Source organism: Triplophysa rosa, linkage group LG11, assembly GCF_024868665.1.
Source record: "Triplophysa rosa linkage group LG11, Trosa_1v2, whole genome shotgun sequence".
NCBI classification, from domain to species: domain Eukaryota; kingdom Metazoa; phylum Chordata; class Actinopteri; order Cypriniformes; family Nemacheilidae; genus Triplophysa; species Triplophysa rosa.
In genome coordinates, this window is record NC_079900.1 from 438365 (window position 1) to 465412 (window position 27048).

At 40.3% G+C, this 27048-nt stretch overlaps 1 protein-coding gene and 1 pseudogene across 1 annotated transcript in view; both read right to left on the bottom strand.

The window, feature by feature from the left end:
* LOC130561153 (oocyte zinc finger protein XlCOF6-like) overlaps window positions 1–18716 on the bottom strand; it is a 52957-nt gene extending 34241 nt beyond the window's left edge. Inside the window, exon 1 of the mRNA XM_057345316.1 lies at window positions 18642–18716. The gene's annotated coding sequence lies outside the window, so the exon portion shown is untranslated. The remainder of the gene's footprint in view (window positions 1–18641) is intronic.
* Window positions 58–26616, bottom strand: LOC130561105 (oocyte zinc finger protein XlCOF6-like; annotated as a pseudogene).
* Between the last annotated feature and the right edge of the window lie 432 nt (window positions 26617–27048).

The window sequence follows — 27048 nt, forward strand, 5'->3', positions numbered from 1 at the left end:
TGAACTCTTGTTGAATAAATCAAATTAAAATAGCTTTTGTAGAAATGATAGCAGAAATCAAAGTAAATAACTGTCAAATTTTATTTAAAATTAAATTTTATTTATATAGCGCTTTTCACAATGTGCATTGTTGCGAAGCAGCTTAACAGGAGAAAATAAGACAGAAAAACACAGTAAGGTAAAACACAGCACAGTGCATGGTGTTTATAGACCAAGCAAGATCATTCTAGTAAATAATATCTAATAAATGCAGTCTCCCGGTGAGCAAGCCAACACGGCCCTGCTGTGGTGAGGAACCCAAACTCCAATGATGAATAAATGGACATTTTCATAAATACTGTCTCTCCATTTGACTTTAATTCAATAACTCAGAATTCAAAATAAATTCACTGAGAAATTCTAGAAAAACTTTATTTTATCACTAAATTGGGTTAGACAAACTCAAAATCTCTGCTGTGAATTATCTCTTCAATCTTCTGCAGTTTCAGTGAAGTGAGAACGTGCGTCTTTGACTTTCATAGATGTCCATTTGTTTGCAGGTCAACATTTACATCAAACCATTTAACTTCTCTCTCCATCTGCACTCCACCGCCCTGCATGTAGAGAAAGAAATGAATGAAACACACACCTACATGAATCTCACATATAACCAGCTGTAATCTAACACTGTAGATGAATAATAAAAGTCAGGATATAGTTGAATATAGTCTGTGTTTTTGATGGTTTGCACACAAAACGTCTCCTCGCCGCTTTATATAATTCAAGCTGAACCCTGGAGTGACGTGGACTATTTTAACGATGTCTTGACTCACTTTCAGCGCTTTGAAGTTTGGTTTCATTGATGTCTATGGAGGAGTCAGAAAGATCCCAGACCTCTTCAAAACGATCTTAATCTGTGTTCTGAAGATAAACGGAGGTCCAAGGGTTGACCAACGACTTGAGGTTGAGTAACTCATGACAGAGTATCCTTTTAAGAAATCCTTTTCCCCTATTTCCCATCCTCAAGTCGTTGGTCAACCCTCGGACCTCCGTTTATCTTCAGAACACAGATTAAGATCGTTTTGAAGAGGTCCGGGATCTTTGATTATATGTGACCCTGTCTGTGAAACCTCAGCTGAAGTCATTTTTGGAATCGAAAGTTTTGATATCTAATTAAAGAGATGATGATCCTAATCGAATCGTGAGACCAGTGATGATTCACAGTTACAAAAAATGAGGTTACACCAATTTCACCAGTATTCCCTTTCCGGTGCACTAGGAGTGGTTCATCATGTAGGACATCATGGCTTTGTCCAAATACCCTCACTTGGTGTCTTGGACACTAGAGAGCGCATGCACGCGACAGGACCTTAGAGCTCAAGACTGTCCCATGTCTTACAAATGCCAAAGTGCAGTTCCCTTAAGGCACAGTGAACCCACACCATCTTGAATAGCGCTTCAGAGCAGTATTCAGGTCTAATTGTTTCCCATCATGCATCATGTTCTGGATATAAATCATTCGACTTTTTTCCCGGGTCTCGCGGGATGTTGCGGATAGGTTTCCAGTGTAAGTTACACCACCACTCTTTAAGGTTATATCTTTATTTATTCTATGTTTGGCTAACATGTGTTTTTCTTTGATGCAGCTGCTTTGAGACAATACAAATAAAGAGGCCTGGGGATGATGCATCGCTGTCTAGAATCGATACTGAAACGCAAAGGCTTCGGTTCTGTGTTTTATGTACAGCTCTTCCGTGAACTTCATCTCTTTGATCAGTAGGAAGTACTGCTCGATGTAAAATTACTACGAGATTGAGTCGTTTATAATGTGCATTTAAAAAAGCAACACTCCTCAAACATCATCATTATAAATATACTTTATTTTCATAAAAACTCCTGAGAAGGATTGAAGAACAGCGATAAAATATGCCCTTATTTGTGCATCCTCGTTTCTTTTCCTAGCTTCTTTTACTCTCGCCTTAGCTCCACCCCTTCAGGATGCGAGGGAAGGGAACAAGGAAAGAAGCGAGGATGGAGGAATTAAAAGAAGTGAAATGGCAAATCGTCGCTCCCTTTAGCGTCACTTCAAAGCGTCGTCAATTAATGATGACTGTACACATTGCACATTGAAATCGGTTTCCGGGTCATAGGATGGAGGACGGAGGAGCGAGGAAACGAGGAGGCATATAGAGGGTATGCACGTGTCGTCACTTTCAATTCGCGCAGAACGCGCCTGCTTGAGTGGTAAAACACTGGGCAAAATGAATGGTTACAATATCAGGAAACGCAATTCCGCGCAACATTTGAGTGTCTAAGAACACCTGATTCCTTTGTAAGTCATAAGGTAGTCGTAAGGATCACCGTCGAGTCGAGTCCAGCTGCTTGTAGTTTCGGCAAATAATTGCGTGCTTTAGGCCCGTTTTTTTGTTCCTCCTATTGAATGCAGCCATTTTGCTTTAGTTTTACCACTCAAGGGAGCGTGTCCCGGCGTGTTCACGTTGGAAAGTGACGTCAATGCATACCCTCTATAGAGAAGCACCCAGCGTGTGTAAATCGTAATTCTGTTGGACTGCAGCACTTATTTGGAGTTTCTGCTACCAGAGCGCCCTCTGGCTTTCAGATGTGGCGGCATTTAACCGTAACTCATTTAGAAACTGAGCATAAAAATAGCACGATTAATCGTGACAGCCCTGCAAATAACGTGCTATGAAAATGAATCTGACTTGACTCTATAATTAGATATTACATATAATTGCACATTATATTGGTGTAAACTCCAGAGATAGGTTATGTATTTTGTAAAACTGCTTTTATCACATACTTAGAAACACCACATGAATTACATGTTTGCAGTTGCTAAAGGTGTCGCATCAGGACTGCGTTCAGCCCCGACAAAATGTTGCGAAACATTTTTTTACGGAAACGGTGGTGCGTTGAACACCTTGTTCTAATGACGCAAGAGTTGAACTATGGAAGGCCATTCTTTGTGTTCTTTCTGAAGAATTTTCGGAGCCTGATGAAATCGGTATAAATACGTGCTTTATACGGCAAAATACATCTCTTCTAATATCTTAATTTGTTGCGTATACCGAGCTGCAGCGGACACATTTGTGAAGGACTTTACTTGAACCCATTGTGCGAGATGTCTCTTTAATACCGCGTGGGTTATGTTGCTGCTGATTGGGCTGACATTTTGGACACTCCCACCCAACAAGAGAAAACGTATCGCTCAACCCAGAAACCGTAGCAAAACGTTGCGCACCGGTTTGAGCTTGAATGTGCCCCAAGTTAGAAATACTACGTGCTCACTTCTTCATGCCCACTAGAACGCTTTGGTCAAATACAGAAAATACGTCATGGAAGTAGTCAAGTGGTCAAGTGCACAGACTGCAAGTGTGGGTCTCTGGACAAAGCCAATAAATGTGCGAACAAGTGTGCCGCTTCAGCAGCTTTCACAGTGAAGGGGGCGGGACTCTTCGGATTCTAAAGAGCATTTGATTGGACAAGAACTTTGACAGGAGGTTGAAGTGTGGCGCGATTTTATGGAATTTCTAGATTTTTCGAGCGCACGTGCCAGACTGTCAGTTTTGAACGCTTAGATCTTCTAAATGCTTCTTAGCGGTTTGGAGTGTATACCAATTTATCAATGTCCTTAAGGCTAACATATTGTTGATAAAAGGAAATTTTTTTTTTTTATTGTTGATCTTTAATTATGTTGTAGTAGGAATGGACCAAATGACAAATGAGCTGAAAGCTAGAGAAAAAAAATGTTTTCATTACGTTATTATGTCAGTTTTAAGCAACCTGTCAGTGGTGTCCCCCACAAACGTATTACCTTTGTGACCACATTTGGTGACGGGTTTCTCTCCAGTGTGACTTCTCTTGTGTGTCTTAAGGCTACTTGAGAATGTAAAACTCTTTCCACACTGATCACATGAGTATGGTTTCTCTCCAGTGTGAGTTCTCATGTGTTTCTGAAGGTAACCTTTATCCTTAAAACACTTTCCACACTGATCACATGGGTATGGTTTCTCTCCAGTGTGAGTTCTCTTGTGTACCTGAAGGCTTCCTTTATCTGTGTAACTCTTTCCACACTGATCACATGTGAACGGTTTCTCTCCAGTGTGACTTCTCAAATGCTTCTGAAGGCCACCGGTACTTAAGAAACTCTTTCCACACTGATCACATGCGTAGGGTTTCTCTCCGGTGTGAATACTCTTGTGTACCTGAAGGTAACCTTTATCCGTGAAACTCTTTCCACACTGATCACATGAGTAGGGTTTCTCTCCAGTGTGAGTTTTCAAATGCTTCTTAAGGCCACTGGTACTTGAGAAACACTTCTCACAGTGATGACACATGAAGGGTTTCTCTCCAGTGTGACTTCTCATGTGTTTCTTAAGGCCACTGGTACTTGAAAAACACTTTTCACACTGCTGACACGTGAACGGTTTCTCTCCAGTGTGAACTCTCATGTGTTCTTGAAGTTGACTGCCAGTTCTAAAGCTCTTTCCACACAGATGACATGCAAACGGTTTCTCTCCAGTGTGAGTTCCCAAATGATCCTTCAGGCTGCCCATACTTGAAAATCTCTTTTCACACTGATGACACATGAAGGGTTTCTCTCCAGTGTGAACTCTCACATGTATCTTAAGTTGTGCTGCAACTGTGAAACTCTTTCCACACTGATCACACGTGTATAGTTTCTCTCCAGTGTGAATCCTCATGTGAGTCTTGAGTGTACTTTCATATCTAAACTTCTTCTCACACCGATGACATGAAAATGTTTTACCTCCAGTGTGGATACTCATGTGGTTCCTTAGGATATTTCTACTTGTGAAACTCTTTTCACACTGATCACACGTGAAGGGTTTCTCTCCGGTGTGAACTCTCATGTGAGTCTTAAGGTCAGCTGCACATCTGAAACTCTTTCCACACAGAAGGCATGTGAAGGGTTTCTCTCCAGTGTGAGATCTCATGTGCCTCTTCAGGTTACCCATGAATGAAAAACTCTGTCCACACTGAAGACATGCAAATGGTTTCTCTCCGGTGTGAGTTCTCAAGTGCGTCTTAAGGTTTTCCGCATTTGAAAAACTCTTTCCACACTTATCACATGCTTAGGGTTTCTCTCCAGTGTGAACTCTCATGTGTCTCTTAAGGTGACCGCGAGATCTAAAACTCTTTTCTCACTGATGACATGCAAATGGTTTCTCTCCAGTGTGAACTCTCATGTGTAGCTTAAGGTCACCAGTGCCTGAAAAACTCTTTCCACACTGTTGGCACGGGAATGGTTTCTCTCCCGTGTGAATTGTCATGTGTTTCTTGAGGTTACTCATAATTGTAAAACTATTTCCACACAGTTGACATGTGAAGGGTTTCTCTCCAGTATGATTTCTCACGTGTCTCTGAAGGGCACTTTTACTTGTGAAACCCCTCCCACACTCTTGACATGTGAAGGGTTTCTGAGCAGTGTGATTTTTTATGTGTCTCTCATGTTGTGCTTCACCTGGAAAACTCTTTTGACACTGATGACATGCAAATGTTTTTTCTCCTCTGTGAGTTCTCATCTGTCCAACTTCTGAGGATCTCTTTCCACGCTTTTTATCTCCTGCTCTCAGAGTTCCTTCTCTTGAAACATTCGGACTTGTTTTTTTCACATTCTGATGTTTCCCATCTGCATCATTCACTTCCATCATATCTGAAATAAACAAATTGAATAGTTAAAACTCAAACAAAACATACAAATGAACATCTGGGCCCATGTTGTTAAAGCGCATAAGAAATGACAGGTGTAATTGTTCCTGTTTTACCCTACTCATGCACACATACACACAACGGGTGCTACTCATTCACTTGCATCTGTTTTGAGTCCATACAGTAGAAGTGAATGAATACCACCTGTTGTTCGGTTACCAACATTTAAAAAAATATCTTATTTTGTGATCTGCAGAGGGGGAAAATCATACAGGTTTGAAATGACAAGAGAGTGATGAAATGATGGGAGAATTTTTGGGTGAACCGTCACTTTAATTCAGTGATTTCTTCTATTTCTGGTTTTATCATAAGAGCTACATATGATGTGCTGCCCTCACCAACAAATCTGCATGTTTGGTATGGACCAGATCCAGCCTGCCACCTATGTGCAGCTCCAGCAAACCTCAAACATATTCTTGAGGGTTGTAAGAAGAGCTTGATACAGGGGAGATACACATGGCGCCACAATTAAGTACTAAAGTGCTTGGCTGCAGCAGTAGAGACTAAGAGAGTGGCAGCAAATGCCATCCCCCAAAACGCCAAGACTAACTTGCTAAAAAGGCAACCCTTTATTCGGGAGGGGCAGAAACCACAGGCCAAGCCCTTATCCCCAGTTTCAGGCCTGCTGAGTATAGCCAGGGATTGGGAAATGCGAGTTGATTTAAACCACAGACTTACTTTCCCCTTGGAAATCGCAGCGATCAACCTGCGGTCGGACATGGTTGTGTGGTCCAGCTCCAGTAGGACAGTCCTCATAGTTGAGTTGACTGTACCTTGGGAAGATGCCATTAACGAAGCGTTTGAAAGAAAGAATCTCCGGTATGCCAACTTGGCAGCTGAAGATCGGGGATGGACAGCGAAAGTGTTCCCGGTGGAAGTGGGCTGCAGGGGCTTTGTTTCCAATTCCACTACAAGGCTTCTAAAGAAAGTGAGGATCAGAGGACAGGCCCAACGTACGGTAGTTAAAGAACTTGCCACTGTCGCTGAGAGAAGCAGCCACTGGCTGTGGTTGAAACGGAAGAACACAATATGGGATGCCAAGTGACCACGTAATAAAATGGGGTTGTGAGTTGTATTGTTATGCCATACGGGACCGGGGGCACTGAGCGTGCATTAACGGTTTGGGTAGTGGCCCAATGGTTAGAGCAGGGGTCCCCAAACTTTTTTTCTGCAAGGGCCACATAATTTTCCCTGTCTTTAATGGGGGGCCGGGTTGGTTTTTAACAGAAAATTACATGGGCCGGAGTGACTACTAGTATTATTGTGGAGATTTAATTATGATTTTAAATGTATTTATTATGCCTCCTAATGCTAGAATAGTTTATTTTGTTATGCACCGTACAGACAAATGATTACTTTTCAAGAGACATATAGCTTATTAAAAGAGCATTGTTATTACTATCATAATGACAATTTTTCATATTTAGTGCTATTCAAAATCAAAACATTTACTTATGCATATTAATTAGTGTGAACTGTGGGCTTGCTTCTGGCTAGTGGGAAGTCCAATGTCAGGTTCCATTCCTGTCACAGCCAGTCTCAAAGACTGATGCAAATGTTCATCAGTGAGTCTTGATGTCATTGGAGTTTTCATTAGTTTCATGCATGAAAAGGTTTGCTCACAAATATACATGCTGCCAAAAAGTGTGGACATCTTCATTGCTTGCCTTTTGATGTTTGGGTGTGTCTCGTTAGGAAGGGAAGCATAGAATTCAATGAGACCGTTGGGCTTAAATGCGTCTTTCAGAACATCACAGTTCTGTAACTCAGCCAACTCGAACTAATAAGAAGGCGGGGCTTTGTCAATGTCGGCAGCAAAGGGGTTCTGGAAAAGGCGGATTTCTTTAGCGTGAACATGTAGCTCACGGAATCACACGTCAAACTCCGCCTTCAGCATTTCCAGCGCTTCCACAGACTTTTCAGCTGGGAATGGAGCCACTGGTTTCTCAGCTGAGAGACTTTTGGTAACGGGGAGATGAGTGAAGTCTTGCTTTTGCACTTGTCCCACAAGCAGTGCTATTTTCACCTCAAATGCTTTAATGTGGGAATACATGTCACATATTAGTTTCCCCTTGCCTTGGAGCTGCAAGTTGAGGCCTGTCAACATTTCTGTCACATCTGTTAAAAAGGCGAGGTCCCATTTCCATTCTGCGTCGATCAGTTCTGGGACAGTTTTGCCCTTCGTCAGAAGAAAGGCGTTGATTTCAGATAGCAGCTCATAAAAACGCCTCAAAAATCTGCCCCGGCTTAACCATCGGACTTCAGTGTGGTAAAGGCTCATCTCTGTGAGCAGACTCTAGCTCGGCGAGAAAGGCTTGGAACTGCCGGTGTTTAAGTCTGTTTGCTCTGATGAAGTTTATGCATGACACCACCACCTTCATGACTGATTCCCACTTCAGAACTTTGCAGCAGAGTGCTTGCTGGTGAAACAGGCAGTGGACTTGTAATGGTGGGGTTAGACCTCTTTCCTCCATTTCTTTATTCATGTGTCCTATAAGCCCCCTCTATGCGCCAACCATACTAGGAGCCCCGTCAGTAGTGATGCTGGCCATCTTAGACCAGTCTAGACCCAGCTCTCCCATCGTTTGGCACACTTTACCAAAAATATCCTCCCCTGTCGTAGTGCCTTTTAGACTTTGAAGTGTCAGAGGAGCTAGCAGCCCTACAAAGTTTGAAATAACTCCACGAAGAAATATTAGCAGCTGTGCTGTGTCCTGCACGTCATTGCTCTCATCCAGTGCTAATGCTCGAACGGATGACTGGTTCAGCTGGGTTTGGCATACAAATGTATTCTGCTGAGCTTATAGTACACTTTTTAGCTTCAACACTTTGTCTGCTCTCATTTGGCCTTGCAAGCTAGCATACTTTTCTCTGTGGCGGGTTTCATAGTGTCGGCGCAGATTGTATTCTTTGAACACAGACACTGTTTCTTGACAGATGAGACAAACAGCCACTTCTTTGCACTGAACAAAAAAATAATCACTTGTCCACTTTTGGTTAAATACCCTGCATTCTGAATCAACCTTTCTCTTTCCCAACCTCTTGGCCATTTTGTCGTCTCTTTGAATTTTTCCGCTGGTTCGCGCGTCAACTGTTCGATCGCAATGGTACGTTATGTTGAACGTACCATTCTGTTGGTAGGTGAATTTAACAAATAATTAGGCTATGTTAATAACTAAGGGAAATTTTAGTCTGAAAGCCAATATTTATTATCAAATATAGACATGATATAAGTGAAACTGTATATTTAAAATTAAATTTTCTAAATGTCTCTGACATTGTTCAGAAGGTTGGTCCAAATGTGGGGGCGGCCCGTAGTTTGGGGACCCCTGGGTTAGAGAGTCGGAGTCGTGACCAGAAGGTTGCCGGTTCGATTCTTGGCGGGTAGCGACTGTGGTGCCTTTGAGCTGCAGTGATAGCTGCCCACTGCTTCTGCCAGATGACCTTGTAACAATGTGACACACACTCAGGTCTGATCAACCTGCGGTGGGCCTCCCTTTCTTCAAGATGTCTTTTTTGTTTGTTTTTCCTGTTTTAAGATACTCTTCTTTAATCACTTTTACCAGGGACGAATTGCTTAACATTAAGCAATGCCCTTCTATCAATCTTTTCCCTAATTTTGAAAATTCAGACGTCTTACTGGACATTTTACTCAGAGGAGCTGCAGCTCTATACAAACGCTCCAAAAGACGCAAGCGGGGAAAGAGAGCGGGTGCGCTCGTCAGACTCCGACGATGCGGATTTAGGACCCCGCTACAGAGTATACACCTGGCGAATGTCCGCTCCCTTACCAACAAAATGGACGAAATACTCTTACTCACCAGGACAAACAAAGATTTTTCCAACTCCGCTGCGCTGTGTTTCACAGAATCATGGCTCAATGACACCATACCGGACAGCGCGTTACATCTGCCGGGTTTTCAGCTGTTCAGAGCGGATCGCATTGCCGAGTCAACAGGGAAGACACGTGGTGGTGGATTATGTTTTTATATAAACGAAGGTTGGTGCAGAGATATAACAACACTGAAGAAGATGTGCTTTTCGTACTTAGAAGCGTTCTCTATCAACTGCAAACCTTTTTATTCGCCACGCGAGTTTTCCTCGTTTATTCTCGTGAATGTTTACATTCCTCCACATGCTTGTGCGAGCGCGGCGCTGCAACAGCTGGCGGATTACATCACTGACACGGAGCAGCAACACCCGGATTCTCTTATTATTATTATTGGGGACTTTAACAGAGCAAACCTCTCCCGTGAGCTGCCAAAATACAGGCAGCATATCACATGCCCCACCAGAGACAGCAACATTCTGGATCACTGTTACACCACAATACGGGATGCATACCACTCTGTTCCCAGAGCAGCTCTGGGTCTCTCTGATCATTGCCTGGTTCATCTTCTTCCGACCTACAGACAGAAGCTTAAATCTGCCAAGCCTGTAGCAAGAACAGCAAAGAGATGGAGCAGCGAAACAGAGCGGGCCTTACAAGCCTGTTTCGACTGCACGGATTGGAGTGTCTTTGAAGCTGCAGCCACTGATCTGGATGAGTTAACTGACACAGTGACATCCTACATCAGCTTCTGTGAGGACATGTGTATTCCCACCAGGACTCGCTTAACATACAACAATGACAAACCATGGTTTACAATGAAACTGAGACAGCTTCGTCAGGCCAAAGAAGATGCTTACAGAAGTGGGGACAAAGTCTTGTATAATCAGGCCAAAAACACACTGACAAAGGAGATAAGAGCAGCTAAGAGAAGCTACTCTGAAAAGCTGAAGAACCAGTTTTCAGCCAACGACCCTGCATCGGTGTGGAAAGGCCTGAAAGACATTACCAACTACAAGCCATCATCCCCTCAGTCTATGGGTAATCAACGACTGGCTGACGACCTGAACGACTTCTATTGTCGTTTTGAAATGCAGAGTCTCACCCTTCACACCCGCCCTGACCCTATCTCTGCTATACCATTAACACCTCCTCTTGACATTCAACCTGCACTTAAGATCTGCGAAGAGGATGTTTGCCAGCTTTTCCGCAAACAAAAGATCAGAAAAGCACCAGGCCCAGACAATGTCTCACCCTCCTGCCTGAAAGTCTGTGCAGAGCAGCTGTCGCCCATCTTCACAAATATTTTTAACAGATCTTTGGAGCAGTGTGAAGTCCCTTCATGCTTCAAACGCTCCACCATCATCCCTGTACAGAAGAAACCCAAAATATCTGGACTTAATGACTACAGGCCTGTTGCTTTAACATCTGTGGTCATGAAGTCATTTGAGAGACTTGTACTGGCCCACCTGAAGGACATCACCAGACCACTTCTTGATCCCCTCCAGTTTGCTTACCGAGCAAACAGGTCTGTGGACGATGCAGTAAACATGGGACTGCATTACATCCTACAACACCTAGACAGACCAGGGACTTACGTCAGGATCCTGTTTGTAGACTTCAGCTCGGCCTTCAACACCATAATCCCAGACCTCCTCCTGCCCAAGCTTACCCAGCTCTCTGTGCCAACCTCTACCTGTCAGTGGATTATTAACTTCCTGTCGAACAGGCAGCAGCTAGTGAGGTTGGGAAAATTTAAATCCAGCACATGTACCATCAGCACCGGAGCTCCTCAAGGATGTGTTCTTTCTCCACTGCTATATTCACTCTACACAAACGAATGCACCTCTACAGACCCTTCTGTCAAACTCCTGAAGTTTGCAGATGACACCACAGTCATTGGCCTTATTCAAGACGGTGATGAATCTGCCTACAGAAAGGAGGTTGCTCAGCTGGCTGCCTGGTGTAGTCAAAACAACCTAGAGCTGAATGCATTCAAGACAGTGGAGATGATAGTGGATTTCAGAAGGAACCCTCCATCACTTCCTCCCCTCACCATCCTGGACAGCACTGTGGATACTGTGGAGTCATTCAGGTTCCTGGGCTCCACCATCTCTCAGGACCTGAAGTGGGAGTCCCACATAGACTCCATTGTAAAGAAGGCCCAGCAGAGGTTATACTTCCTCCGTCAATTGAGGAAGTTCAACCTACCACAGGAGCTACTGACCCAGTTCTACTCAGTGGTCATCGAATCTGTTCTGTGCACTTCAATTACTGTTTGGTATGGCTCGGCCACCAAATCAGACCTACGAAGACTACAACGGACAGTTCGTAGTGCTGAGAAAATTATTGGTGCTCCTCTGCCCACACTTCAGGACCTGTACGATTCCAGAGTGAAAAACAGGGCAAGAAAAATCATCATTGACTCCACACACCCAGCACACAAACTCTTTGATCTGCTGCCCTCTGGCCGGCGCTTTAGAGCACCAAACACCAGGACTTCCAGACACAGAAGCAGCTTCTTCCCCCAGGCAATCTCCCTCCTAAACAGATAACTGCTCCTTAAGAGCAATATTCCACTTCCACTACTCCTATAGTGTGCACTATAGTGCCTTATTATATCTACATCTTATGTATACATGTATATAACACTACCTCTACTTACTAAATTATCCATTTGCACAAGTGTACATACAATCTGTTAATATGTTTATTCTACTATATACTACCCTGTACAATGTCTCTTATATGTTATTATCCCCCATTTTCTGTACAATAGTCTTTATTTTATATATGCACATTTAGAATCTTTTAGACTGTAAATCGTATTATATTGTATTGTCATTGTGTTGAATGTCTGTACTAGAAGCTTCCAACACCAAAGAAAATTCCTTGTGTGTGCAAGCACACTTGGCAATAAAGCTCTTCTGATTCTGATTCTTGGCTGAGGGTGTCTTGTGATAAAGGGCCGAAACACCCAATGAGGCCGAGGTGCACAACTGACGATGTGTCGCATTGATGGGAACCATACAAAGGGAATTACCAGCAGCACCTCACCAAAAGGCATCTTTCACTCAGGATAATGTGATGAAATTGGGACACACAACTCTTGAGATGTCTCTCTGATAATGGCAAGGAAAGGCAACTATGCTATGTAATTCTATAATAATTTATGCCAAAACACAGAGGATGCCTACCTGACGAGCCAGTGAAGCCTCAGACCTCCTTTCCTCTATTCATATTCTTGACTGCTTCCCCATGCATAAGGCGTGCAGGGAAATGTCCTATTGGGCAATTCAACTGTGCTGAAATAGTGGGATTATAACAACTAGTCCTATTAAGCGAAAGATATTCTGGGGCTGTGGCATTTCTGCGTGGGCTGGGCGATATATATCGCGATTCACGCTAATTATACATGTCTAAATCGATTCTGTAATCGATTCGATGTTTTCTGTACAGCTCTTCCGTGAACTATGGCTCTTTGATCAGTAGGAAGTACTGCTCGATCTAAAATCACTACGAGATTGAGTCGTTTACACCGTGTATTTGAAAAAGTAACACTCGTCAAACATCATCACTAGAAGTATACTTTATTATCATGAAAAATACCTGAAAAGTTTTGAAGAACAGCGATAGAATATCACCACTGGCATTTCCTGGAACTAATTGTTCTTCTCCTGTTTCCCATTCAGAGTTTCTGCGCGAGAGCGCCCTCTGGCTTTCGGATGTGGCGGCATTTAACCGTAAGTCATTGAGAAACTGAGAGCATAAGAATCGCACGATATATCGCCCAGCCCTATGTTAGCGTGACTAAGATCGGTCACAAACATGATCCCTGCATGATCTAATGTGTTGCATCTTATTAAAGGTGCACTGTGCCTTAGATTAAGGAGGATCTATTGACAGAAATGCAATATAATATACATTAGTGTTGTCAAAAATATTGATATTTCGATAAGTATCGATACTGAAAAATCTGAAACGGTTCCAATACGCATGTCCCACGTATTGATACCAGCTGCGCGTTCCCGCTCACTCTCTTTTTTCCGACAGTGAGTTGACACACACTCCACATGAACGCTGTGTCAACAGAGCGCCGCCTCCTCTCACAGACTTGACTCGTTTCGGGCAGTTAAAAAGTGTTAATGTTAGAAAAGATGGCCAGTGCAGAGTCTCAGTAACACATCTGGCGCTTGGTGAACGCTCGTTTATGCTTCCCATGTTTACCATCGCGCTCTATGTATGTGCGCTGATCAATAATTTCATCCACTCATTTTATTCACCCTGGTTATATGTTGTTTATGTTCTTACAGAGTCTCCGCAACAGTTCTCATGTTTAATGCACGCGTTTCTGTCTTTATGTGCGCTGTTCAATGATTTCATCCACTCGTCTCGTTCGCTCTGGTTAAGTTGATGTTTTAAATGATGCTGGTGCGGGTAAAGTCTCCACAACAGTTCTCGCGTGTGATACACGTTTGCACTTCCGTGTTTACCATAGCGCTCTACGTGTGTGCGCTGTTCAATGATTTCATCCACTCGTCTCATTTGCGGTTAACCGTTAATGTTACTGTTAACCGCTAACCGTCGGTTAAACGTTGTTAATGTTAGAAAGATGTCCAGTGCGGAGTCTCTGCAAGTTTGCGTTTCTGTCTATATGTGCGCTGATCAATGATTAAATGTGAATAAAAGCCAAATTAAAAAATTGTCTCTTAAATGTTAGTTAAAAAATACAACTATTTATGTAAGCTCTGGTCCATTAATACTGACAAATACAACTTTGATTTAAATAATAAATGTGTTAGTAAAATTAACATTAGATTAACAATTAATAAATAATGTAAAATATACCTCATTGTCTAATCTTGTTCAATTTAACTTTAAATAAAATGTAAAAAATTTAGGGCCTTATTGTTATGGAAGTTTTTTCCCCGTGGTATCGAAAATGGTATCGAATATCGATTTTTTTTAGGTATTGTATCGAAGTTAGAAATTCCAGTATCGTGACAACACTAATATACATAATTATGTCTTCAGAGGTGTACAAACATGACATAGGCTACGTTCATACAGCACCAGAATTCGGTTGTCAGTCCTGTATTTGAGTCTTTAATACGGTTGTGTTCACACGCAGTTCGGTTATTTACAAGTTTGACAACCGTATTCTATAACCGAACTCACACCTTTATATTTTTGGGACTCACAACCGCATTTGCGGAGAAGCCCTGCTGTGTGAACAGAATCGTACTGGACAACTAGCCCAGCGTTCCATTCCGAAATGATCATCCCTATATCCTACTCCCTTCGAAGAGTAAATCTCTTTATGTGTAAACTCTAGAGGGAAAAACGCAATTGTATCTCCCAATTTGTCCGTTTAAAATTCACTTGGCAAAAGGAGCGATAAAAACAACATCATTTTCTATTTATTTGGAGTGACGTTTTGTATGGTGTCCCCTTTTCGGAAGGGCCCTTCGGAGGGCAATATATCCCGTTTGGAACGCACCGCTTGTCTGTCACGTCATGTGATGTATTCGCGTGCAGAAGTTTCACGCCGTTAATGACTGGTTGTAGTGAGTGAATCAGTGCAGAACTCAATGTTGTGGACTGTTGATCTTCCAACGCCGAACAGGTGCGCAATGGTGCGGTATTCCACAAGCGTCCCTAGATGCCAGAGGGCGATTGCGACTATTTTCTGCACACATATTGTTGTTATTGTCGCATCTGGGTGTTGCATTTCGCAATGTGAGGCTCTAGCAATTCACAGAGACAAAGATAGGAATTGTGCGTCATGCATAAATTTTCAATCCAGTCACTCTCCTCCACCGGAGTTGCTCCCACCAGTTTTGCGGTCTGGGAGCAACCCACATTGTGCGCTCAGCCGTTAGTGCTGTGTTTAAAAACAAATGGGTTTAAAGTAAAAAAAAATAGTCTCAGCCGCCGTCCGTGTTTGTTTATTACGTCTTTGCGAATAAAATCGCGCCTAGTTTTGCTATATAGCACTAAATCCATTGCGATAATGTCTGTAGTATGCACCATCTTTCATGTGTATGTCCGTCACTACGGTTACAAGCGTCGCGTGCGAATACCATACAGGCTCGAGTTCGGTTTCTCATTCAAACAGACAGTATACAAGCTGCAACTTTAAACCGGTGTGTGAACAGGACATTGAGAGACTCACGCCCTTAAGTAAACACGGTTGTCAATCCTAAAAAGTGACTGTATGAACGTACCCATGGTGACGCATTAAAATGAGTTATCGTATGTTTCTACAGTAGCCCCAAGCGGACAAACATGCTCTACAGAGGCCTTTTCCTAAATATGTTACCTCCTTTGGGAAAGAAGCGAAAACGTGATGACATCTTTGTTCTTGTGACAGCCGCCGTAATACTTCGAAAGCTGCGGTGGACTGAGCCATCTGTTGTTATTTGCAACCTCACCGTTAGATGCTGCTAAAATCTACAGTAGTGCACTTGCAAAGCCAAAAATAAAAAAAATTCCATGACTGTTGATTTTTTAACCGTGGCTTAATTTCGATCAAACTTCTATTTGGCGCCACCTATTGTTGCGGCTATATTATTGACATGTAAAAGCCTAAACCTCAAATATAAGGTGAGCGGAACGCCATAAACCAGGGAGAAGTGATCAGATTTATGACTGAATCAAACGCTATCTCTGTCATAACAGTGTTTTGTTAAACATTGTGTGAGTTTGACCAATAACACGTGAATGCAACGTTACTGAACATTGGGAAATGCACAGAATCTAAACGTCATTGTTTATAAATTAGATTGTGTTTATATATGACTCGAGATCAAGGTTTTTTTTCCTTACAGCACACAGTATGAAACTGATTCAGACATGTAAACCATGCACTCAAAAAAAAAAATGTTTATGCTGTTCACTTTACTTGAACAAATCACTTTCATTTAACACAATTGTATAGGTTTCTAGCTCAAACTTGCACAAAAAAAATAAGCTCTTTGTTTTAACATGATTCAATCATGGACAGTGGTTCCTTCCACATGTTTGAGTCATGTTTTCTCAACAGGAAACATGTAGAGAGAACATGAATGAATGAAGTAAACTCAAAATGTAATTAACATGTAGCAAGAACATGAGTGAAACATGTAAACGCAACATGAAATGAACATGTTAAATGAACATGACTGAATCAAGTAAACCCAACAAGATACTCTTCTGCACAGCTCCTAAAACAAATGTCTCAATACTCTTTAAAATGCCAACACAACAGAATACTAAACTGTAATCCCTTGATAGCAAGCAACCATTAAATCAATGTTAAAAGTTTTAAAATGAAGAAGCTGCTTCAAATTTATAGTAAGATTGATTGATTGATGTGTTCTGGTCACAAATGCAAAATTTCTGGGGCAAAATTAGCTATGTTTTTTCCAACACGTTTAAACATCAACACTGGTGACAATCATCAAAGTAATTCAGATAAACAGATCAACTGCATTGCATGCTGGGAGTCATGAATGAGTTTTGTACTATGATGTTACCCAGCATGCATTGCAGCATGAAACTTTCTTTTGTTGATCGTCACCATTGTTGAGTTTCATACACTGATTCTTGATGCCTAATTGATTCAGCAATATAATTTTCCTCTATACATCACTTAATGTTAACAATAACACAACAATCTCATGAACAACATATCAACCCCAGTAACTTCACAATGACTACACTTTCATTGCCGCAACAAATGTATAATAAAAATATTTCAATAGGCAAAGAAAATCTAACAATAAAAGACAAACCAAGATACCAACTAAAGCAAACACTGATCACAATAATGGTGATTTGTTCTTGCTACATGTTAATTTCATGTTGAGAAAACATGACTCAAACATGTGGAACCACTGTCCATGATTGAATCATGTTAAACCAAAGAGCCATTTTTTTGAGTGTGCTCCCAGTCTTTGTGTCCATCTCTTGACTTTCCACTCCATCTTCAACCATACACTCATTCACACCAAAACATTGATCTCAAAACTTACTGATAAGAAACCTTTCTTGCCGTCAGAAATTCAATGACTGCTAAGTTTTAATCGTATGCTCCATTTAATAAGGAATATTCTGATAGGTCAGGCTAAATTAAATATCAATTGGCTTGGATGTCAAGTTCATAGCATTTCTTCGTTGATTAGAAGTATGACACAGAAGCCCTAGTTTAGGCATGGTATGCATTTATTTACATCCGGTCTTCTAAATGTGGTCTTTCCGCCACCATTAACTAACTCCTGTAACTGGAAAACACACACACGCACGCACGCACGCGCACGCACGCACGCACACACACACGCACACACACACACACACACACACTCTGCTCCCTCAAAGCTCAGAGCTTTATCAGGCACATTTCCAAAGCAAAGTGATAAAATGTAGATTCTCACAGCCAGGGAATGCAGTTTGATACTGGAGACAAAGATTCAATGCCTAAATTGAGAACTAAAACAACAGACATATGCACATAGTTTACTCAGATCACAATAATTATTGATTGGATCTTCATAATATTTCAGTATAATTATTGGAAGATAATTGCTGATTAATAATGAATTAGGAATACTGAACCACAAGACCAAAAGGTATAACTGAAGCAAGGTAGAGCTAAAGAAACCATTTATGAGTTCTCTGAGGTCATTTACTACATAGAAATATTCATGAAGACATGAAATAACTTTATATTACTGACACAATCAGAGAAATAACCTCACACTGATGGATTTCTGTCACACGAGTTTAAGGCTAATCATCATTATATACTGTGAGAATAAGCATAAGAACTCAGTTCTACATTAAACAATTGTATCCCAGTTTAATATTACACATCTGAGTTTAATATGACACATTATTACACATTAACCGAATTATTCTACTCAAGAATCACTGTGTGAGCATCATTTTATTACTTTAACCGGTTTTATCATCGTCCCGTTAGCTAAAGATGCTACAGCTAACAATAGAGCAAACACGAGTGAAAATATAAAACGACACATTTAAACATCAACATATAAACACTAAAACACTTAAAGTGAATTATTCAACTAACATCACTCACTTGTGTATGAAAAATCACAACTCTGACGAACTTTCTGCACGCGCACACAGAAGCGCGTCCTCTCGAGACTGAAGCATGAAGAGTGTGACGTCATGTTTCTTAAAGTCACAGGAGGCGCTTTACTTCATTCATGACTAAACAAATCAAACGTCTTTTTAACATTTGGAGGGTCAACTAACTCTGTTTTGTTTTGAACAAACTCTAATTCTGTTTTTAAATACCATTTTGTTTTATTTTGAAATGAATATCAATCCTGCATTTTGTCACAGTCTATTCAAACACAAACATTTATTCTGTGTGTCAATTTAAATGAGATCTTAAGACATTACCATAATGAATGAGGTGAAAAGAGAACTCTCAACCAGAAGGCTGAAAGCTCTATTAACACTAATGATTGTGTTTTTATTGTTCACTAACCCAGCAAACCTTTCAATACAAACACTTACATTGACATTTATTCATTTAGCGAAAGCAGCAAAATCCTGAACATGAATTTTTGTTCGGTTGCTAAGCAACATCTCTGAGTATAACAATGTTGTGGAAATCAAAGTGATGATTGTGTAACTGTCAATCAATGCAAATATGTATTAAATCTTCTAAACGAATAATGTAACAAAAAATAAATATACCACTACAAAAAATCCAGTGAATTTGACTCATAAGCTGATAAAGTGCCCACAAAAATTCTTTATATGGTAAAGAAATATATTTTTACACATATTGTTTCATGATTTTAATTATGTTTAGCGTGATTTAAATAACTTGAAAACGTGAGAAAGTCTTTCTACACTACTGGCACGCAGCATTTTCCATTCCAGTGTGAGTCCAAACATGTTTCATAAGTGAACTTTCTCATCTAAAAGTCTTCTCACACCGATAACATGAAAATGTTTTTTCTTCAGCGTGGATTCTCATGTGGTTCTTAAGGATATTTTCACTTGTGAAACTCTTTCCACACTGATCACACGTGTACGGTCTCTGTTAGATGTATTTCTCCACATAAAGGAATGAATAAGTGTAGCCTATGTGTGGTTTCACTGCTCACTGAGCGGACAGCTGGCTGAATGTGGAGGAAGGGGATTTATTCTAAACCACACATTCTTTGTCTGGCATTGTTTTCTATACCTTATTTGGTCATTATGTGAACCCCTGGACATATGAGAACTTCCAGATGTCTTCTGGTGCCATATATAGAAAGACTTGAGTTCAGGAGCCTCTCTGTGTCTTGTTTTTGTGCTCCCAGATCTGCAGAAGAATTCTCTCACAACATCCAACCTATTTCTCATTTGATTTTAAGGGTGATCCAAAACACAGAAATAAACTTAGTGTTCGAAAGGAACCTGAAGTGTAACAGTGTCTCTCCAGTGTGAATTCTCAAATGCTTCTTAAGGTTCCCTGCGGCTGAAAACACTTTTCACACTGATGACACATGAATGGTTTCTCTCCAGTGTGAACTCTTGTTGAAGATTTATATCCAAAATAATCCCTTATATGTATAAACTTATTCTACCATTATGTATTTATGTATTTTTCTGAGGCTGCACGTATGGAGGATGGGAGAGAACAGCTTACTCGCATGAGAGAGTCTGCAGCTCATATTATTATAATCACGTTTCAAATCTATTCAGGATGCGAAAGAATAGGCCCCTGTTCCGACATGTGTTTATGACCAAATTGAGCTGTGAGAGAATAAACCCCTTCTTCCTTCTTCCTGTGGTAAGTAATAATAGTGGCATGTGCCTGAGAAGACGAGTGTTTAAGCTATAGGCTGAAGATATGTCAGTTGTTGTTCTGCAGGCGGTTCGGCTTTTGTATCTTTGATTAAAAGTCTATCCTTTGCCAATGGAAGCTACAGTTTTGAGAGGGATTCTTCATATTATTAAAAATAACCACAACATTCTCACGTGTCTCTTAAGATGTGCTGCAGATGGGAAACTCTTTGCACACTGACAACATGCGAACGGTTTGACACTATTGTGAGTTCTCATGTGCTGAACAAGCTGTTTTTGAATTCTGTAAGTCTTCTCACACTGATCACATGCAAACGGCTTCTCTCCACGGCGAGTTTCCGTTCAGATTTTTGGTATAGAACATTATTACCATATCATGTATTTCAGTGCACTCCTCCCTGTGTTTCCTCAATGCTAATCTTCTGTTTTTATGATTGAACTACAGCCAGTAATTCATTAAATGAAAGATATATTATTCCTCAACTGTCAATAATAAGGATTAAAAACAGACACCAACCTCTTTGTTCCTCAGTATCTTCATTTTCCATTCTGTATAGTTCTGGATCTCTCGTGTTCTCAAGCTTCTCTTCCTCCAACAACAGTATGAAGAACTCCTGAAGTGATGTTCTGCTTGTTTGTCTCTCACATTTATTGGTGGATTGCTGTAGGAGGAGCTTTACTGAAGGTGTCAATCACTGTCGGGTGTGAACAGGAGATGTTAGAGACAAATTGTCAGTAAAACATTCATACAATCACCACGCATCAAAATCATCCATGAGTGTATTCATGAAGGGTTATCATGTTTAATTAATGCAGTCATTAGGATGTGGAACTAATTGGTAAGTCATAAATGACTTAAAGGGGTCAAGTGTTAGTATTCAGTTTCCCACACTAATGCTTATGAAAGCTTATAAAAATAACAGTGGTGTTGACATGCTCTCTCATTGAAATATAACCTAACCAGTCGATTGCATCATGGAACAGCTTAAGGCAGATTGTTACAGATTGTTTGACTGAACTTTGTAACAAGGATGTTTATGCTCTCTGTGATTAAATCAAATTCACGGGGGTCGGTAGCATTGTATGTGGGTGTGACAGGACCCACCCACTTTTTAAGACCAATGATACTGGACCCATTCACTTTTAGCGTCTCTCATTTAGCGCAGAGCGCCGTCAGTCAAATTCATTCCCCTTGAGGATTGCTTAATAAATAAAACTCTCTTTCTCATTTAACTAAAGACTTGACTTCCACGCTTCTGCCTCGCCAAATCCAGACTCATTCAGATTCCATACAAATTAAACTCCATTCCGCATTTTAGCTACAGTCTTCATTTACGCTGTTGCTTCCTTAAATCCTTTTCCAAGTCTGTATAAATTAAACTCCATTCTGTTTCAGCGAAGCAAGGTAAACAAAGTATTGTTGTATATTGAACAATAATAATAGAGTGCTAATGATCAAGTTAATTAAAATAATGATATGGATGCCAACTAATTGGGACAATAAAGACCTCCCTTCTACCCCTAACCTTACCATATACTTTATTTATTTAACACATATTAGCCATTTTTCAAATATTTTCCTGAAAATAAATGTACAATCAGATATGTGATCTGAGGAATGAGGAAGAGCGAGTCTGGTGGATTCGAACCTGCTTCACTAGCTGCGTTTTACATTACCCTTCAAAAAGCACAAATTGAAATGGCGCATTAAAAATACGCGTCAATTTCATGCTCGCATGAGTAAGTGGCGCTTAGCTTTCATGCTCGCATGAGTAAGGGAATAGCTTTGAAATGGTTTAAATCTTATTTATCCGACCGTTTTCAATTTGTAGCAATAAACAATGAGGTGTCACGCAAATCGCAAGTCCAGTACGGTGTACCACAGGGCTCAGTCTTAGGGCCTCTGCTCTTCGCATTATACATGCTACCTCTAGGAGATATAATAAAGCGACACGGAGTTAGCTTTCACTGTTATGCTGATGATACTCAACTTTATATTTCCTCGAAGCCTCATGAAACACAGCAGTTCCATCGAATAATGGAATGCATAGTCGATATAAAAAACTGGATGAGTAACAACTTTTTATTACTGAACTCGGACAAAACGGAAGTGTTACTTATTGGACCGAAAACTGCTATAAGTAACAACCAAGAATACTGTTTAACTATTGACGGATGTTCCATAAAACCCTCGTCGTCAGCAAAGAATCTTGGCGTTCTATTCGATAGTAATCTGTCATTTGAGAGCCACGTCGCCAACACCTGTAAAATTGCGTTTTTCCATTTTAAGAATATATCTAAACTACGTCATATGCTGTCAATGTCAGATGCAGAGAAGTTAATTCATGCATTCATGACATCAAGACTAGACTACTGTAATGCACTGTTAGGTGGTTGCCCTGCAGGCTTATTACAAAAACTCCAATTGGTCCAAAACGCGGCAGCTCGAGTTCTTACACGTACAAAAAAGTATGAACATATTAGCCCGGTTCTGTCAACCTTGCACTGGTTACCTATAAAGCATCGCGTTAACTTTAAAATCTTGCTTATTACCTATAAAGCCCTACATGGTTTAGCTCAGTACTTGAATAAACTCCTTTTGTATTACAGTCCTTCACGTGCATTACGCTCTCAGGCGTCCTGTCAGTTGGTAATACCTAGAATTTCAAAATCAAGTGCAGGTGGTAGATCCTTTTCCTATCTAGCGCCTAAACTTTGGAATAGTCTTCTCTGCACTGTCCGGGAGGCAGACACACTCTGTCAGTTTAAATCTAGACTAAAGACGCATCTTTCTAATCTTGCATACACTACTCTTCCATAATATAAATCTTCTGAGGGTTTAGGCTGCATTAGTTAGATCAACCGGAACCAAAAACACAACTGATGTACTTGTTGCATCAAAGAGTACAGAACAGTACTCTACTCTCAGCCAGTCTTGTCTCATTGTTCCAAGGTTACCACAGCGAGCAGGATGCAGTTCATGGCCTGACCTGATGGTAGAGCGGAGACCTGACAAGAGCTGAGATGATAGAGCTGGATAAAGAAGGACGTGGTCACCTGACACGCCTTCACTACAAAATTTCAAATGCTATTAGATTATTAATGATAATCTTAAACTATAATTTACCTTATTAGTAAGTTTATTTATTTTATTTAGCCTTGTTGTGCAAGTTCTCTGGAGCTTGTGCAGAGGCAGCAGCTTTTGCCAGAGGGGAACTGGAATCCCCTGGTTGGGCCTGGGTTCTCCTGAGGTTTTTTTTCTCCATTAGCGTTTTGGGTTCCTCGCCACCGTTTGCATACTGTTTTTGCACTATTTGCCTGGCCGGGGGGGCTGCTTTAGAATTTTAAAGTTTTACTTAATTAATATTGCATAATAGGAATTTATAGTGTTATATTTGACATGTGCTTCTCTCTCCTTTATCTTAAATGTGTGCTCTCACTGAGTGTGTGTGTGTGTGTGTGCACGTACTTGTCTGTGTACGTGTGTGTGTATGTGTGTTAGTACGTGTGCATATTGTGTGTGTGGAGTGTTTTGTATGTGTGTCTGTCTTCTGTGTTTTTGCCTTTTTCTTGTTTTTGCAGGTACAACTTTAATTGTTTTGCTTATAGTCAATATGTCTTATGTACAGCTGCTTTGTAACAATGAAAATTGTAAAAGCGCTATATAAATAAAGTTGAGTTGAGTTAATTGACTGAATATTGATTGAGATTAATCCAAACACAGAAAGATACAAAAGCTAAGTAACAAAAATTAAGTTATTAAAGATAGTAATAATACCACAGTACATTTATAAAAGCATTGACAGCTATACATGAGTTATTTTAGTCATGTCATCTTATATTATCTTAGTTATGAGATACTATTATTGAGATTATTTACAACATAGGAATATTCTTTAAAACAGAAGACATGAAATAACTTCATATTACTGACATAATCACAGAAATAACCTCCCAGCTAACAGTTACGTTGTGACGACGTACCTGGACCGTGCCATATTCGTTGCCACGACGTACCATAATAACGTTCCAGCGACGTAACTTTGTGATTCCCATATTCGTTCTGACGACGTAACATTTAGTGATGGGAAGTTCGGATCATTTTACTGACTCGGATCTTTGAGTCTCGTTCAGCAAAATGAACGAATCTTTTTTCGAGTCATATCGTTCATTTCTTTCATTTTAGCAAAATATTATTAAAATGTTACATGTTACTTTCCTAACACATCTACTACTTACGCAAACGTTGATCACATTACAAACAATACAAAACTATAATGCTATAAGAAACAGAAAAGATTAATTCATTGTTTACCTGGGTCTTTAGTCTATGATTAGCTCACCACACCTCTTATCTGACAAGTCCTCGGGTTTGACTCCTTCGTTCATCACGTGACAGCGTCGTAAGCTAAACCAATGCAGTCAGAGCCGGAAAGAGAATTGATTAGTTCACCTCTCGAGTCTTCGGGTTTGAATCGTTCGTTCTTCTTGAATTCCAGTACAGGACCCATAGAATGTTGCGCAATGCGCATGCGCGACTGAACAAATCACTCCCTAATACGACTCGTTCTTCCCGAGTCACATTAAAGATTCGTTCAAAATGAACGAATCGTTCAAGAACGACCCCATCACTAGTAACATTGGACGTTGTTGGGACATGGTGATAACCTCCTGAAGACATCCTTGGAAGGCAGCAACGTACCAAATAACGTTTCTGGGACGTTATGAGCACGTCCAAACGTCACGTTGTTAAAATCTTTTTTTTAATTTAATTTAAACAATCATCATCCCTCACATGGAGGATTAAATTAATTTGTGATTTAATCTGTGCGTTAAATATTAAATTGTATGCATAATTGGAGTAATTTTCTATTCAAATATGTATAAAGCACAGTATAACGATTATAAAACTCAACACAGCACTGTACATCACAATCAGATATTTTATTTATACTGTAGTATATGACATAAATAATCAAAGACTTCAACACAATATAGAGGATTTAAAGCAGATATTTATTGACAGAGATGAATAAACATTATGTTTAGGCTTAACATTATATTCTTGTCTTACAACATAAGTTTAGCAGGTTGTCCGTTTTTAGAAACAACAATCAAAAGCTTCTTTAGTCACACAAACATCAGGGTCCGTTCATTTAAAAGCGCCAAATCGATCGAAAATCACTAAAATATGTGTTTACTCTCACATCTGTAAGGTATAAAGTAAAGAAAGAATATTAATAAACCACTAAACGAATATCAGGCAGCGAGGTAAAAAGAAATGACCGTTAACGTTTAAATGATGGGAGCGCGCGGCTCTTTGCAGAACAAAGGCGCGTGCTTGCTGGAGACGCGAACGTAGACGCACAAAATAAATAGTTGTAATTGTGGTGTAGAATTAAACTTCAGTTTAATAGCTGTCAGAAATCAGATTAATAGCATTCGTCTTGACATTATACCAGATTTTACTCTGATCATAAATTTTCCATACAATAACATAATAAACAGAAATGACCAGATTCATTAATCAAATGACCAGTGTCCAGGTCATCTGAAGACGAGTACATCACGTCGCTACAACATTCTCAACGGGATCAATTCATGACGTTATTTTTGGACGTGGCTCAGACGTTTCTGGAACGTAAGCAAAAATGACCAGTGTCCAGGTTATCTGAAGACCAGTAAATCACGTCGCTACAACGTTCACCGTGGGATTAATTCACGACGTTATTTGAGGACGTGGCTAGGACGTTTCTGGTACTTTAGCTACAATTCTAAGAAATGGAACGTTGCCAAGACGTCAGAACGTCCTCAGAACGTGGTCACAAAGTAATGTCACCGTGACCACATGAAGACGAACTGGCGACGTTGTCAGAACCTACTGTGTTAGCTGGGCTCGCACTGGTGGATTTCTGTATAATGCTAATCATTATATACTGTGAGAATAAGCATAAAGAACGTCATTCTACACAAAACAATTGTATTCATTAATATTACACATTATTACACATTAACCAAATTATTATACTCATACATCACTGCGTGTGCATCATTTTATTACGTTAACCGTATTTATCATCGTCCCGTTAGCTAAAGATGCTACAGCTAACAATAGAGCAAACACGAGTGAAAATATAAAACGACACATTTAAATCAACATATAAACACTAAAACACTTAATGTGAATTATTCAACTAACATCACTCACTTGTGTATGAAAAATCACTGACGAACTTTCTGCACGTGCACACAGAAGCGCGTCCTCACGAGACTGAAGCATGAAGAGTGTGACGTCATGTTTCTTAAAGTCAACAGTCAAAATCAAAAGCCTTTTAAACCGTTTTTTAAAAAGACATATTTATTTAGATTTTGAAATGAATATCAAATCCTGCATTTTGTCCCAGCCTGTTCAAATACAAACATTTAATCTGTGTGTCAATTTACATGAGAGTTTAAGATATTATCATAATGAATGAGGTGAAAAGAGAACTCTCATCCTGGAACAATGAGGTTTCTCAACAGCTCTATTAACACTGATGTGAGAAACAAATCAAGATCATCAGCAGGAGGCTGAAAGCTCTGTTAACACAAAAATGTCCCGAAAACGTAAACAAAACAGGTCTTACTGTCCCAAATGCTCCCTCAATTATTCCCAATGAGCTACAGGCGGCAAGAAT